This window comes from Benincasa hispida, chromosome 3 (assembly GCF_009727055.1).
Source record: "Benincasa hispida cultivar B227 chromosome 3, ASM972705v1, whole genome shotgun sequence".
NCBI classification, from domain to species: domain Eukaryota; kingdom Viridiplantae; phylum Streptophyta; class Magnoliopsida; order Cucurbitales; family Cucurbitaceae; genus Benincasa; species Benincasa hispida.
In genome coordinates this window covers 4,311,844-4,325,429 of record NC_052351.1, presented here as the reverse complement: position 1 = coordinate 4,325,429, position 13,586 = coordinate 4,311,844, and positions in this window count along the sequence as shown.

Sequence of the window (13,586 nt, the reverse complement as noted above, 5' to 3'; positions counted from 1 at the left end):
AGAGAGGTACATCCGGTAGACGTCTGCCCATGCAATCAACAACCTGTATATGCTATGTATGATAAATCATGGGGCAACAACCATAACCCTGGTTTGGGGGGTCACCCAATTTTTGGTTTGGGTGAGAATCTCAATCAGGAGGGCAATAGTTTCTATCAATTTAGTTATCAAGCGGATCGAGGCAACCCTTCGGTCTTCACTAATCCAGACTACAACCCAAGTAATTCTAAAGGTATGCCACCTTGTGACCATCTGTTCGCATATGATACCGCTTTCAATACCTCATCTATGGAGACATCATTAAAACATTATATTGAAAAGAGCGAGGCAATGAGACAATCGCAAGCTGACTCTCTCAAAGAATTAGAAGATTAGATAGATCAGCTTACGAGGGAATTAAAGAAGAAAACGGCTGGTATGCAGAATGGAAGCTCAGGAGTGTCGGGGCTAAGAGGTAAACAACAATATCATGCAGTGACATTGCGAAGTGGCAGAACGACAGCCCCCATTATACTGAAGGTACCAGATGCGGTAACAAAAGTATCAGCAAATTTAACTGTTAATGATGACCAGTTATTGAATAATGGAAGCGGCCCCAGTTCAGAAGTAAGATCATTTACAAAAGATAAAGCTTCTCAAGACTTGAATTCTCAATCAACGTAACCTCTAACCAATGATACACAGCAAGCACAGGACCTCACCAAGCAGCAAAGTGACTAAGAAACACGGCGGGATCCTCCACCTTTCCCGTCCAGGCTGAAAAAGAAAGACGACAGCAAGCAATTTCAGAGGTTTCTGGATATTCTCCGATAGCTACACATTAATATTCCCCTGATAGAAGCATTAGAGTAGATGGCGAGTTATGTGAAATTTCTCAAGAATATTCTTGCCAACAAGAGAAAGATTGGGGAAAATGAAACAGTTGCACTAACATGTAGCGCTCTGTTTCAAAACAATCCCCCTACTAAAATGAAGAACCCTGGGACTTTTACATTGCCCTGCACCATGAGGGGAAGATAGTTGAGAACGCGCTGTGTGATTTAGGGGCAAGCATAAATTTGATGCCCTTGTCAATTTTTAAGAAGCTGGACATCGACGAAGCAAGGCCAACCACGATCACATTACAGCTAGTCGATAGATCAATAAAGCTTCCTAAGGGCAAGATAAAAGATGTTCTCATGCAAGTGGACAAGTTTATCTCCCCAGCAGACTTTGTCATATTGGATTATGAGGCCGATAGAGAGATTCCTATCATCCTGGGACGCCCATTTCTCGCCACAGGGTGAGTATTAATCGATGTGCAGAAAGAAGAATTGACCATCCGAGTCGATGATCAAGAAGTAAAATTCAACGTACTCAATGTGTTGAAGTACCCGGGAGACATAGAGAACTACCAATATATCGAGGAGCTGCGGGGAGAACAGTGGCACGAACCCTTGAAGGAAATGGAGAAGAAGGATTTCGAAGTCGGTGCAATATTGGAGGAGGATTACGCCGCAATTCATACGGAATCTAATTTTGAATTGCTCAAGTTATCTGAACGGACATCACAGTGCATTAAGCCATCTTTAGAAGAGCCACATGTGTTAGAGTTAAAGCCGTTGCCAGTACACCTAAAGTATGCTTACTTGGGAAGTAACGACTCGTTACCGGTTATCATTTATGCATCATTAAGTAAGGAGAAAGAAATTCTCTCATATGGATCCTAACAAATAACGCAAAAGCATTAGGATGGACCTTGGCAGATATTCGAGGAATCAGTCCCTCGTATTGTATGCACAAGATCCGCCTGGAGGAAGGAAACAATGGATCAGTAGAAAGGCAATGTCGCTTGAACCCTGCCATGAAGAAGGTTGTAAAGAAAAAAATAGTAAAATGGCTGGACACAGATGTCATCTACCCGATATCTGATAGCAGTTGGGTGAGCCTAGTGCAATGTGTTCCGAAGAAAGGGGGGATGACAATCATCACTAATGACAAGAATGAATTAGTTCCCACAAGGACAACTATGGGGTGGAGAATCTGCATGGATTATCGCAAGCTGAATTTGGCCACTAAAAAAAACCACTTTCCACTCCCGTTTATTGATTAGATGTTAGACAGACTTGTGGGGAATGAATTTTTCTGCTTTCTTGATGGCTATTCAGGGTATAACCAAATAGCAATTGCGTCGAAGGATCATGACAAGACAACCTTCATGTGCCCATTTGGTACGTTTGATTCCGACACATGCCATTTGGACTTTGTAATGCACCAAACACTTTTCAACGATGCATGATGGCAATATTCTCAGATTACTTGGAGGAGTCAGTCGAGGTATTCATGGATGATTTCTTAGTCTTTAGTAGTAATTATGACTCCTGTTTGTCTAACCTTGAAAAAGTTTTGAAGAAATGCGTGGCAACAAATCTTGTTTTGAACTGGGAAAAATGCCACTTTATGGTAGAAGAAAGAATAGTTATGGGTCACAATATCTGCAAGGCAGGATTGGAAGTTGATCAGGCAAAAATCGACACAATTTCCAAATTACCCCCACTTGTGAACGTAAAAACACTTGGGAGCTTTCTGAGACACGCGGGATTTTATAGAAGATTTATTCGCAACTTTTCCTAAATCGCAAGACCCCTAGGTGCACTTCTTAAAGCTGACTGCGAGTATAATTTTGATGACGCTTGCACCAAAGCATTTAACACATTGAAAGATGCACTCATCTCCGCACCCATTTTGATTGCGCCCGATTGGACGCAACCATTTTCCCTGATGTGCGATGCCAGCGAATATGTTGTGGGCGCAGTTTTGAGTCAGCGCAAGGATAAGGTGTTGCATCCTATATATTATGTGAGCAAAATAATGAACGACGTGCAGGAGAACTATACGACCACAGAAAAGGAAATGCTCGCAGTGGTATTTGCACTGGAGAAGTTCCGACAATACTTAATCAGAACAAACGTGGTGGTGTATACGGATCACTCTGCGATTAAGTATTTAATGACGAATAAGGATGCAAAACTGAGGTGGTACAGTGGGTGTTACTCCTGCAAGAGTTTGACCAAAAAATCAAAGACTGAAAGAGCATCGAGAACCAAGTCGCAGATTATTTGTCAAGATTGGAAAACTGCGAGGTTCAAGGGACAGAAAAATATATTGAGGAAAGATTCCCTAATGAGCTGCTGATGACAGTAGACATTGATGTTCCCTGGTATGCGGACATAGTAAACTTCATAGTTCGCGGTCAAGTACCGGATGATTATACATACCAGCAGAAGAAGAATCTAAGACATTATGCCAAATTTTATTTCTGGGACGATCCCTTCCTATATCGACAAGGACCTGATCATATAATACGTCGATGTGTTCCTGAGTATGAAGCCAAGCACATTTTAGAGCTTTGTCATGAGTCCCCATGATATTTTGGGGGGCAAAGAACCACACAAAAAGTCTTACAGTGCGACTACTTTTGGCCAACGCTGTTTAAGGATGCCCATGCCCATGTTGTGCAATGCGACGGGTGTCAAAGGACGGGGAATATGTCTAAAAGAAATGAAATGTCATTGACATCAATCTTAGAAGTTGAATTATTTAATGTTTGGAGAATTGACTTCATGGGCCCGTTTCCACCATCAGAAGGTCATCAATATATTTTAGTTGCAGTAGATTATGTATCGAAATGGGTTGAGGCCATCGCATGTGCCAAGAATAACGTGGCCACTGTGGAAAGTTTCTAAAGAAGAACATTTTTGCTCGATATTGGACGCCTCGGGCCTTAATCAGTGATGAGGGCTCTCATTTTATCAACCGCATAATTGCCAACCTGTTGACTAAATTCAACTTCACCCATCGAGTTGCAACTGCTTATCACCCACAGACTAATAGGCAGGCAGAGATTTCTAACAGAGAGATCAAAACTATCTTGGAAAAGGTAGTTAATACTGCCAGGAGGGATTGGTCACCCAAGCTTGATGAAGCACTATGGGTTTATAAGACTGCCTACAAAGCACCAATTGACATGTCTACGTATGCCCTGGTCTTTGGAAAAGCTTGTCATCTGCCACTTGAGTTGAAACATAAGGCGATGTGAGCATGCAAGAAGCTGACGTTTGATTTAGCCGGTGCGAGGAAAGTTCGGAAGCTGCAATTGAATCGGTTGGTCGAATGGCAAAGGGATGCCTACGAAAATGCTAAGATATACAAGGGGAAAACAAAGAAATGGCATGATGACCGCATAAACGACCGGACATTCACCGAAGGACAGCAGGTATTACTATTCAATGCGCGTTTGCGATTGTTCCCAGGAAAGTTGAAGTCTCGCTGGTCTGGGTCATTCCGAGTCAAGACAATATTTCCTCACGGCGCAGTGGAACTAACAACTTTAGATGGGAACAATGCATTCAAAGTCAATGGTCAATGGATTAAGCCCTACTATGGAGGCGACTTCAATCGACGCATAAACACCATTGACTTGGGGAAGCAGGATTAAACTGCTTGCAGGGAAAATGATTGCGGTAACTCTAAGAACTTCTTTTAATCGACCTTTCTATCTATGTTTACTCGCTTTATTTACAACTTTCTTTTACCGTTTTCTACATTCCGTCAATTACTGTCTAGTAGAATCAGTCTTTAATATTTTTATTTCCTTCCAATTTAATTTCGCATGTTTCTCCATATCTTAAATTTAGTAGCACCAGTCATAGAATTGTTGTGAATGATTGGATAAGTCATCGCAAGGTCTTTTCGACTGACGTTTTTGATGAATTAAGAGAACAGGAAAGTAAACTATAAGAGGGTGGGTGTAATAAGTAAGCGACACTGTGCATCCAATATACCCAAATGCATTGAGTTGGGTGTGTTGCACTCGCATATATCCTTTGTCCGTCCTTAGCCAAATGCACTATGTTGAGGTATCCTCCAGAAATACGTTGGTTAAGGGGTGTGTTGCAGGGATATATGCTTGTTGCCCGTCCTCAGCAAAAATGTATCTGCAATTATTGGAAGTATGGTGTGAATTCTGAATCATGCACCCTTCTGAATCAAATTTGTAAAGTAATCAAATTCTTTGTCTCTTGTACAGGCAGTAGTAAATGTTGTAAAGCGTTCATTTGTAATTTATTTTTATACCTTGTTAATAATCAATACAATCAGAGTATATATTCACTCCACTTTTTGCCTGTGCCTCTTTCTTTATCTTCCTTTGTCAGTTTTTGTGACATTCTAAATCTCTTCTTTTTACGATCTTCGTTGCGTTACTATGATGTATTACATGTTTATACTTAGAAACATTTCCTATACTTAGTAAATTCTGACTAACACTTAGTTAATTCTTAGTTTAGCAGTACTTTACCTTTTATCTTGCAAAGTTCTGCTCACATCTTCTTTTTGAAATTTTCTTCTAAGTGTTTGTCTAGTCTCTCCAAACAACGCAATGAGAACCTTGCTCATTTAAATTTAAGGGTGGGGAAAGTCTGAGTAGATGAGATCAAGATTATGCTGTAGTTAAGAAAATGTGTCCATTTTCATTTTTAAAAAAAATTATGCAAAACTCCGATGTCAGCGCAAGGGAAAACCTCAAAACTATCCCACCTGATAAAAGTTTAGTTGTGAAAGAAGCCTGCTCGTAGTTGGATGTTCGTATGACACCCGTAGGAGCCAGCTAAAACGAAGGTGGGTTTCCAAGAACAACGCAGTATGAAAAAAAGAAACAAAAACAAAAATAAAAGAATACAAGAGACAACTCCTCTGATCCTCATGAGTTGAAGTTGAAATTGGCACAAAACCGTAGTTGGATGTCTGCATGACACTCGTGGGGACAAGCCAAAATGAAGAGTGTAACCATGATCAACAGTCTCTAATTGAATAAATGACGCAAAGTTTTATTCACCGCATATAGACACATTAAGTTGTTTTGACAAAGAAAAGATAAACATTCTATTTTGAAAACTAGAAAAGCATCTTTGAGCAGAATTTTGTTATATAGAAGAATAAAGTAGGGTTTGCTAAGAATTAGCAAGGATAGAAAGAAATTGCGATGTCAAGTAATATGCCTAAGTGTAACATTCAGAGCAACCAATCGTTGCAAAAATAGAGGATAGGAATTGAGCATGATTGCCTTAGTAGAAGATATGCTTGAGGACAAGCATATATCTAAATTTGGGGGTGTGATAATTTGTAGAAATACAAGTTATTTATGCCACCTTATCTAGATATTGCGGCCAAAAGTTAGTAAATATGCGCTGATTGTATGAAAATTAGCCTAGTATTACAATAATTATAAATGTTTGCAATTACACCCACTAACACCATAAAGATGGAAGACAAGCTAGATTTTACTCTGTTTTGCAGAAGACCAAGTCACCGCTTGCACTCAAGGCTCACGAGAAACTGATCAACGCATCTCTGTCACATTACACCCGTCAATCAACAATGAAGAGACGATTACCGTATTGACGACGCAATGCGATAGTCGATCCAGAGCTATGTTTCAACCGTATGCAGTAATAAAAACAACACTATATGTGAATACATGATCGAAAGATGCAGCTGAGCAACGCAAAAGCGGAGGATTGAGACACGTGTACAATTAACGGTTGTGCAGAATTGACGGTCTGATTGCATAACAGAAGGAATAATATCCCTCCATCTTAGGAATTACCATGACAATCAAGTGGGGATCACAAGGCCGGAGTCAAAGACCTACACCTATAAATACCCCATTGATTTTAGAGAAAAAGTATGCTATGGGATACGGGGTAAATGCTGCAAAACTATTAAGAGAAAAGGTTGAGCTGAGTGCTTGAATGAAGAAATCTGGAAAGAAAACGAGATAAGGCCGAGAGGTGAATCTCAGATCTAACCTGCCAAACATCCGATTGGAAGCTCTGTGCAAAGATCCCTGCTGCCAGTATAGAAGGCCTGAGAGAGAAGCTCTTCCTAACATCAAACCCACAACCCATTCTATCCGGCAAGCAGATCTCCATCGAATCAGTGCCAAGACATTGGCACTTGTTTGTATCTGTTCTATCTCTTTCATCGTTGTATTTCATGTTTCCTTTATCTTTTCTTTCACACACCATGTATCAAACGCTTAGACGTATTAAATGTTTCGATAGCTTTCATTTACCATCTTCTGTCTATTTCCGTTCACCCATCAATCACTTTTTTCATGATGTCTTCTTAATTCTCTAATAAGCAATATGAATTAACTAAGTACTTAATCTGTGTTAAAGATATAAAATGCATTTAGTTAAGGCATGCTAGACGGCATCTTCACCTGTGAGAGCAGAAGTGAAGATGCCATTCTGATCTATCGAGAGAAGGTCAGAAGAATGCGTTAACTAAAGCGAGTAGTACTTCCAGCATGAAAGCAACCTTGCGTTCATGACGTTAGTCTCTGTTTCACCACAGACATGTGGGAGCGCGGCCGATCACTAAAAGGTGTACACCAAGAGAAGAGCGGAACAACATTTGTATCTTTAACGCAATTGAGAACTTGCATTGTTTATATTATTTGTCTTTCTCTTTCTATTATGTTCATAAGACTTACCGCCGCATTCCACGTCTTTGCACAACTTTCACAGCCAACCTTAACCCCAGCATCTTGTACATGAAGCTTGTATCTTGTATCATTTAGCTTAGGTTTATTGTATTTCATTTTATTGTCGCATCTTTACCGCTTTACTTTATTTTATCGCAATTTATATACCTGTACAAACACATTTTTAAAGATTGAAAACCTGGTCGCATATATCATGAACATACCATAATAACCTAAACCAGTCCTCGTGTCGACCTCGGATCACACCGAGAAACTTGCGATGAAATTACACTTGGTTCTATCGTAAGGAAACTTGTGACAACGCATGGCATACTACATGAACACCCATCATTAACGCATATCTAGTGGTAGTATCACATCATTTCGAGCATAGAACTTCAATCACAGTATATCTTAGTTACATGCGTTACAAATACCAACGCATGTACTTTGACAATCTTAGGTATTTAAAATATAGTACATCAAGATTCATTCAACCTTAGCTTTAACCTTAACGCATGCTTCATACTTTGTAAAATAAGTTGACTTAAATCATGTTGAACTAGCATGTAAAAACTATTAGCATGCGTTAGATATGGAAAACATACTTGGAAAACTCATACATTAGTAACATCATGCGTTGATAAACATTCATAAGGATTAGCAATTCCAAACTATCCTTCTAGCCTATGAGAAGATATGACTGCCTTTATCCTTAGTTGAGAGTGAACTATTAGATCTAACCCTCAATGTCAACCTTGGTTGGTTGGTCGGAGAGAACCCTTTTGCTCAATTCCTTGACGTCGTATTACCTATGTGCACGTGGTTATAACTGAGTACCGTCATACCTTAGGTACTTGACTAGGATACCTTCTCATTGTCCTTCAATATCCTTAGGATACCTTCTTATTGTCCTTCAGTATCCGTCATATAACTAGTCATAAACATTTAGTTGAAAGGATACCTTCTCATTGTCCTTCAGTATCCGTCATATAACTAGTCATAAACCTTTAGTTGAAAGGATACCTTCTCATTGTCCTTCAGTATCCGTCATAAACATTTAGTTAAAAGGATATCTTCTCATTGTCTTTCAGTATCCGTCATATAACTAGTCATAAACATTTAGTTGACAGGATACCTTCTCATTGTCCTTCAGTATCCGTCACATAACTAGTCATAAACATTTAGTTGAAAGGATATCTTCTCATTGTCCTTCAATATCCGTCATAAACCTTTAGTTGAAAGGATACCTTCTCATTATCCTTCAGTATCTGTCATAAACATTTAGTTGAACACTAAGGCTTAGTGCTCAAATCATCATACTAGTTCATCTATCATACTGGTTCATCATAAAAATTGAGTTACTTAAACATACTGATAGTATTTGGACAAGATAGCATATCTAAATCATGTAAATTCTATGGAAAACATGCTTTATTTAACATGAGAAATAGTTTCACAAATATGTTGCTTGGCAATCCATTTAAACACTTAGCATGAAAAATATCTTTAAGAAATCATAGTTTCCAATCATTAAAACAGTAAGTCATCACATAGTCACTCACAGTTCATTGGCCTTTTAACGGGTTATACGCCTTTCCTAGCTCTTCTTGGCCTGAAAGAACATAATTCCCAGTTAAACTACTTAGAATTCTTAGCAAAATACCTCAAATAGTTCATTTACTAAAGGAACTTTCATCCACAAAGACGATTTACTAGCGAGATCCTCCTCATGAGCGAGATCCTCATAAGTGAGATCAGCGAGATCAAGCTTTTCCTGGTAAACTGTCATCCTAGCGATACTAACCTTACCAGCGAGATTCAGCCCATTGTCTTGCGAGATCCTCACCACAAAATTAGCAAGATCCTCAGCACAAAATTAGCGAGATTCCTTCATTAGCGAGATCCTCTTTCCCCATATGAGTTGTTTGCTTATTCTTCCCAAGTAGCTGTCTGCTTATGCACAGCTTCTCTGTTACAATTTCAAAAATTTATAACTCAAAATCTAGTCCTCTTTTGAAGAAACCTCCTTCTACAAACATGTTTAGAATTGAGTTAGCAACATTACCTTAAAAATTCAGCTCAAAATTCCTCGTTGTTTAATCTGAAGATTCAAAACTTCATCATTGGCCCCAATTCAAACAGCTGCCTGCTTGTTCAACAATTCTCAGTTCAAACTTCAAAATTATATAACTCGATTTCTAGGACTCATATTAAAAAGTTTTATTCTACAAGGTTGTTTATAACTGAGTTAACAATATTTTCTCAAATTTTTAGCTCAAAACTCTTCGTAATTCGTCCTGGAGCTTCAATTCTTCACTGATGGCCTAGATTCACCCGAGAAACGAACCTTTCATCTTTATTTTGCCCCTCTGGCCTTATTTCGGCGAGTTTTCCTTCCAGCAGCCCAGCCACAGAAAATAGACACACAAAGCTTTCGAATGCCACTACACAAATAGCCTAACTAGTTTGTCCAGACCGACCCAATGAACTCGACCTTCTTGCTTATATTATCGCCCAAAATCCAGCATGAACCCTCATTGTGCCACCTGGCCCACTATTGGTGATGAAGGGCTAGGATTTAGCAAATTTCCTTTTGCTAACTTCACTCACAATATTACTTCAGCACCATACCTCATTATATGGCATGGTCTTATTCATATGCTTATTATGCATTCCATCATCAAGCATGAACTTCCTTAGCCTACCCGAGTTTTGTCCTACTTTTACACTTAACTACCCAAGAGCCTATTTCTTATTGCTTATATTTTCTACCCTTCCTAAGACATGGCTTCATTTAGCTCATTAGAAGACATCACATTACTTACTCTTACTTGAAATAATTAGGGTTCGAGTTTTACACATCCTATACAAAGAGTTTGTATAAGACCTGACCACGAAGTGTTAACGTCTCGTTATATAACACCATTTATGACAGAGATTTCACTTCACTAGAATGACCATAAGTAACATGACCTGAATCCTGAGTGAGTTGGAAACTTCTGTCATTGAGGGCGGTTCTTTAATTTGTATGGGTGCGAGTGGCCAGGTCGCCGATTCAAACCTACCATTTTGGGGATTCATCTGATTTGGGACCTGGGAACTCAGCTACACAAGATGGAATTCACTCCTTCCCCAAGGCAGGGATAAATAGATAGATATCTCCTTTAAGGGCTGATTCCGAGGCTTGAACGATGTGGCGCCACACACCTTTTCTTGGCTCGAGAGGTGTTCACACATAGTTGGACTATGTTGTATTGTTCATAAGAGGAATCAGTGGTACTTAAGGAGTGAGATGTNAGAGGTGTTCACACATAGTTGGACTATGTTGTATTGTTCATAAGAGGAATCAGTGGTACTTAAGGAGTGAGATGTAACTACAGGGGCAAAACGGTAATTTGGTCCAGCTGTACTTACGAGCATCTGTGAAGGATTATCGTACTCATGATTGGTTATATCTGATGGACACAGAAATATATCTGTGGTAAGAAGAGTTCAACTGTTAGTCTTTAGTAGAATGTCTGATAGTTAACATATGGTGGATCTCGTGGCTAAAGAGTTTAGTCAGCTATTCACGGACCGTTGGAACTTCGAGCTACAAGTCCATTAGGTCCCTTGGGTAGCTTGGATAAAATTAAGAACAGTTGTTTGAGTTAATTTTAAATGTTCAAATTAACAAGAGGAAGTTCGATTATATATGATATAATTGGACTGGTTAATTATATATAATATAATTGGCTAAATGTATGAGATATATTATCTTGAAGGAAATTAATATAAAAATGATTTATATCAAGTAGAGGAGAAAATACTATAGTAGATATGTGATATCAAACTATAGGTTAAAAGTATAATATGATTATATTTATTAATATTTTAATTGATTAATTATATGATAATTAATCCAAATATCACGTTTGGACGTGGGTTAGTGGGGCAACATCAGTTATTGCAATCGATGAAATAAAAATGAAATTGTTTCATTTTGAATCTTCGTCCCAAAGAAAAGATAGAAAGAGCGCGCATTGGTGAAAAGAGAACGATCACTTAAAGAATCAAGAGCCTATGCGACAGTTGCCTCGTGCCTAAACGATCGCACACTATTTCCTACACGATCGGATAGCTTCTTTAAACGATCGTATAGTGTGCCGATTTTGATAAACGATCGTATACATTTTCCTAAACGATCATTCAGTAAAATCTACACAATCGTGTAACTTCTCCTAAATGATAAGCACCGTGCTATGTGATAGCGTCTTTTTCCCTCCCACTTGCTTATCGCCTACACGATCTGATTTTCCTCCTTCCTCTACCAAATTCACTAAAGACCACGCTTTGGGTTATCACTCCGAGAATACCTCGGGCTCTTTTCTAGTGGTGTCGTCCCTATGGCGTTCATGTTCGTGCGGTTGTTCATGCTGCTTTTGTTGACGCTGCTGTTGGGCGTTGGTAGATCGCTTGGAGGGTTCCGCTGCTTTGAGTGCTGAAGTTTGAAGAACGTCTTCAACTGGTATAGGACTCTTTTCCTTGTTATTTTATTGTTTATAGCATGTCGATAATTAGTGTTTGTTTGCATAACTGTTCATATGAATGTATATTGTTGTATTTCGGTCACTGTGAGATTGGAGCGATCCGAACACACTCATGGAGCTCTTCGGTAAGAGATCCTTCAGTATTAACATTGAAAAATAAATGCGAAAACAAATACTTCATATATTGAAAATTCGGATGTCCTATATGAAAATGCCACAATATAGATTCATTTTCAGAAACAGAAAATTCTAACGACATAAACCCAGTTTGATGATCATCTCTGGAGGAAGCCTCTTCATAAAGGAAATAGAGTCTTCTATCGTGCCGGGCAGTGCCAATCGTCATTCTCGATTTCACATCCTGAAACAAAACGGAATCAAGTGAGAAAATTGTCTTACACTTCAAATCCCTTGTAATTTTACTGACAGACAATAGATTATAAGAGATTTTAGGCACATGTAAAGTATGACGCAGAATTAAACCGTAAAACGGGGAGATATGGTCTTTCCCTACAACAAGGGCAAAAGACCCGTCTACAATGCGAATACGCTCATTTTTAGCACTTGGATTATACGTCATAAACAGATATGAAAAATTTGTAAGATGATCTGTGGCCCCTGAGTCCACAATCTATGGTTTCTTACCCTTTAGACTAATAAGGCCAAATGAAGGGAAATTACCTGATTATACAATAGCACTCACCTCAACAATACTCAAATTGTTCTTACTATCAACAGAAGACTGCTTCTGAGTATGTTCATCTGCTGAGTCACTTACTAGGGCACGACCAGTATTAGATTTGTCATGAGACTGTAGTCGCCTGCTGTTTGGACGTTTCCCGTGCAATTTCCAACACTGGTTCTTTGTGTGCCAGGGTTTCTTCCAATGTTCACACACAAATGAGGGTTTTTTTTTAACGCCATCAGTACTGGGCGACTTTGCAATGAAGGCAGTTGCATCAGTTGTAGTAATGGGATTATTCATGGTGCATGAACGATCCTCTTCCAGCCGTATTTCGGAGAAAACTTCTTTGAGTGAAGGAGTAGGGCGTTGGCCCAATATTCGACTAATGGACACCACCAAATTTAGGATTTAATCCAGCCAAGAACACATACACACGGTCTGCCTCTTCAATTTTCAAGTATTGAGCCCCGTCTTGTGCACAATTCCAGACAATCTCTCTACACAGATCCATCTCTTGCCAAAACATTGATAATTTGTTAAAATAAGATGTAACATCCGATCCTTGTTTGCATTCATAGATCTGCTTGTGAAGCGTATATAACCAATAGGCATTCTGTCTCTTTGAGTACAAATCTCGTGCAGCCTCCTAGATATCCTTGGCTGTTGCAACATATAATAATGGTATGCCTATTCGAGGTTCCATACTATTCACGAAAACAGAGCGTAACAGCGAGTCTTCTCCTTTCCAGATTCGTTCTTATGGATCGCTTGGTACTATCTTCAGATCTCCCCCGTCAAGTACCCAAATTTGTGACGCCCTTCCAAGGTCATTTGAATTGAT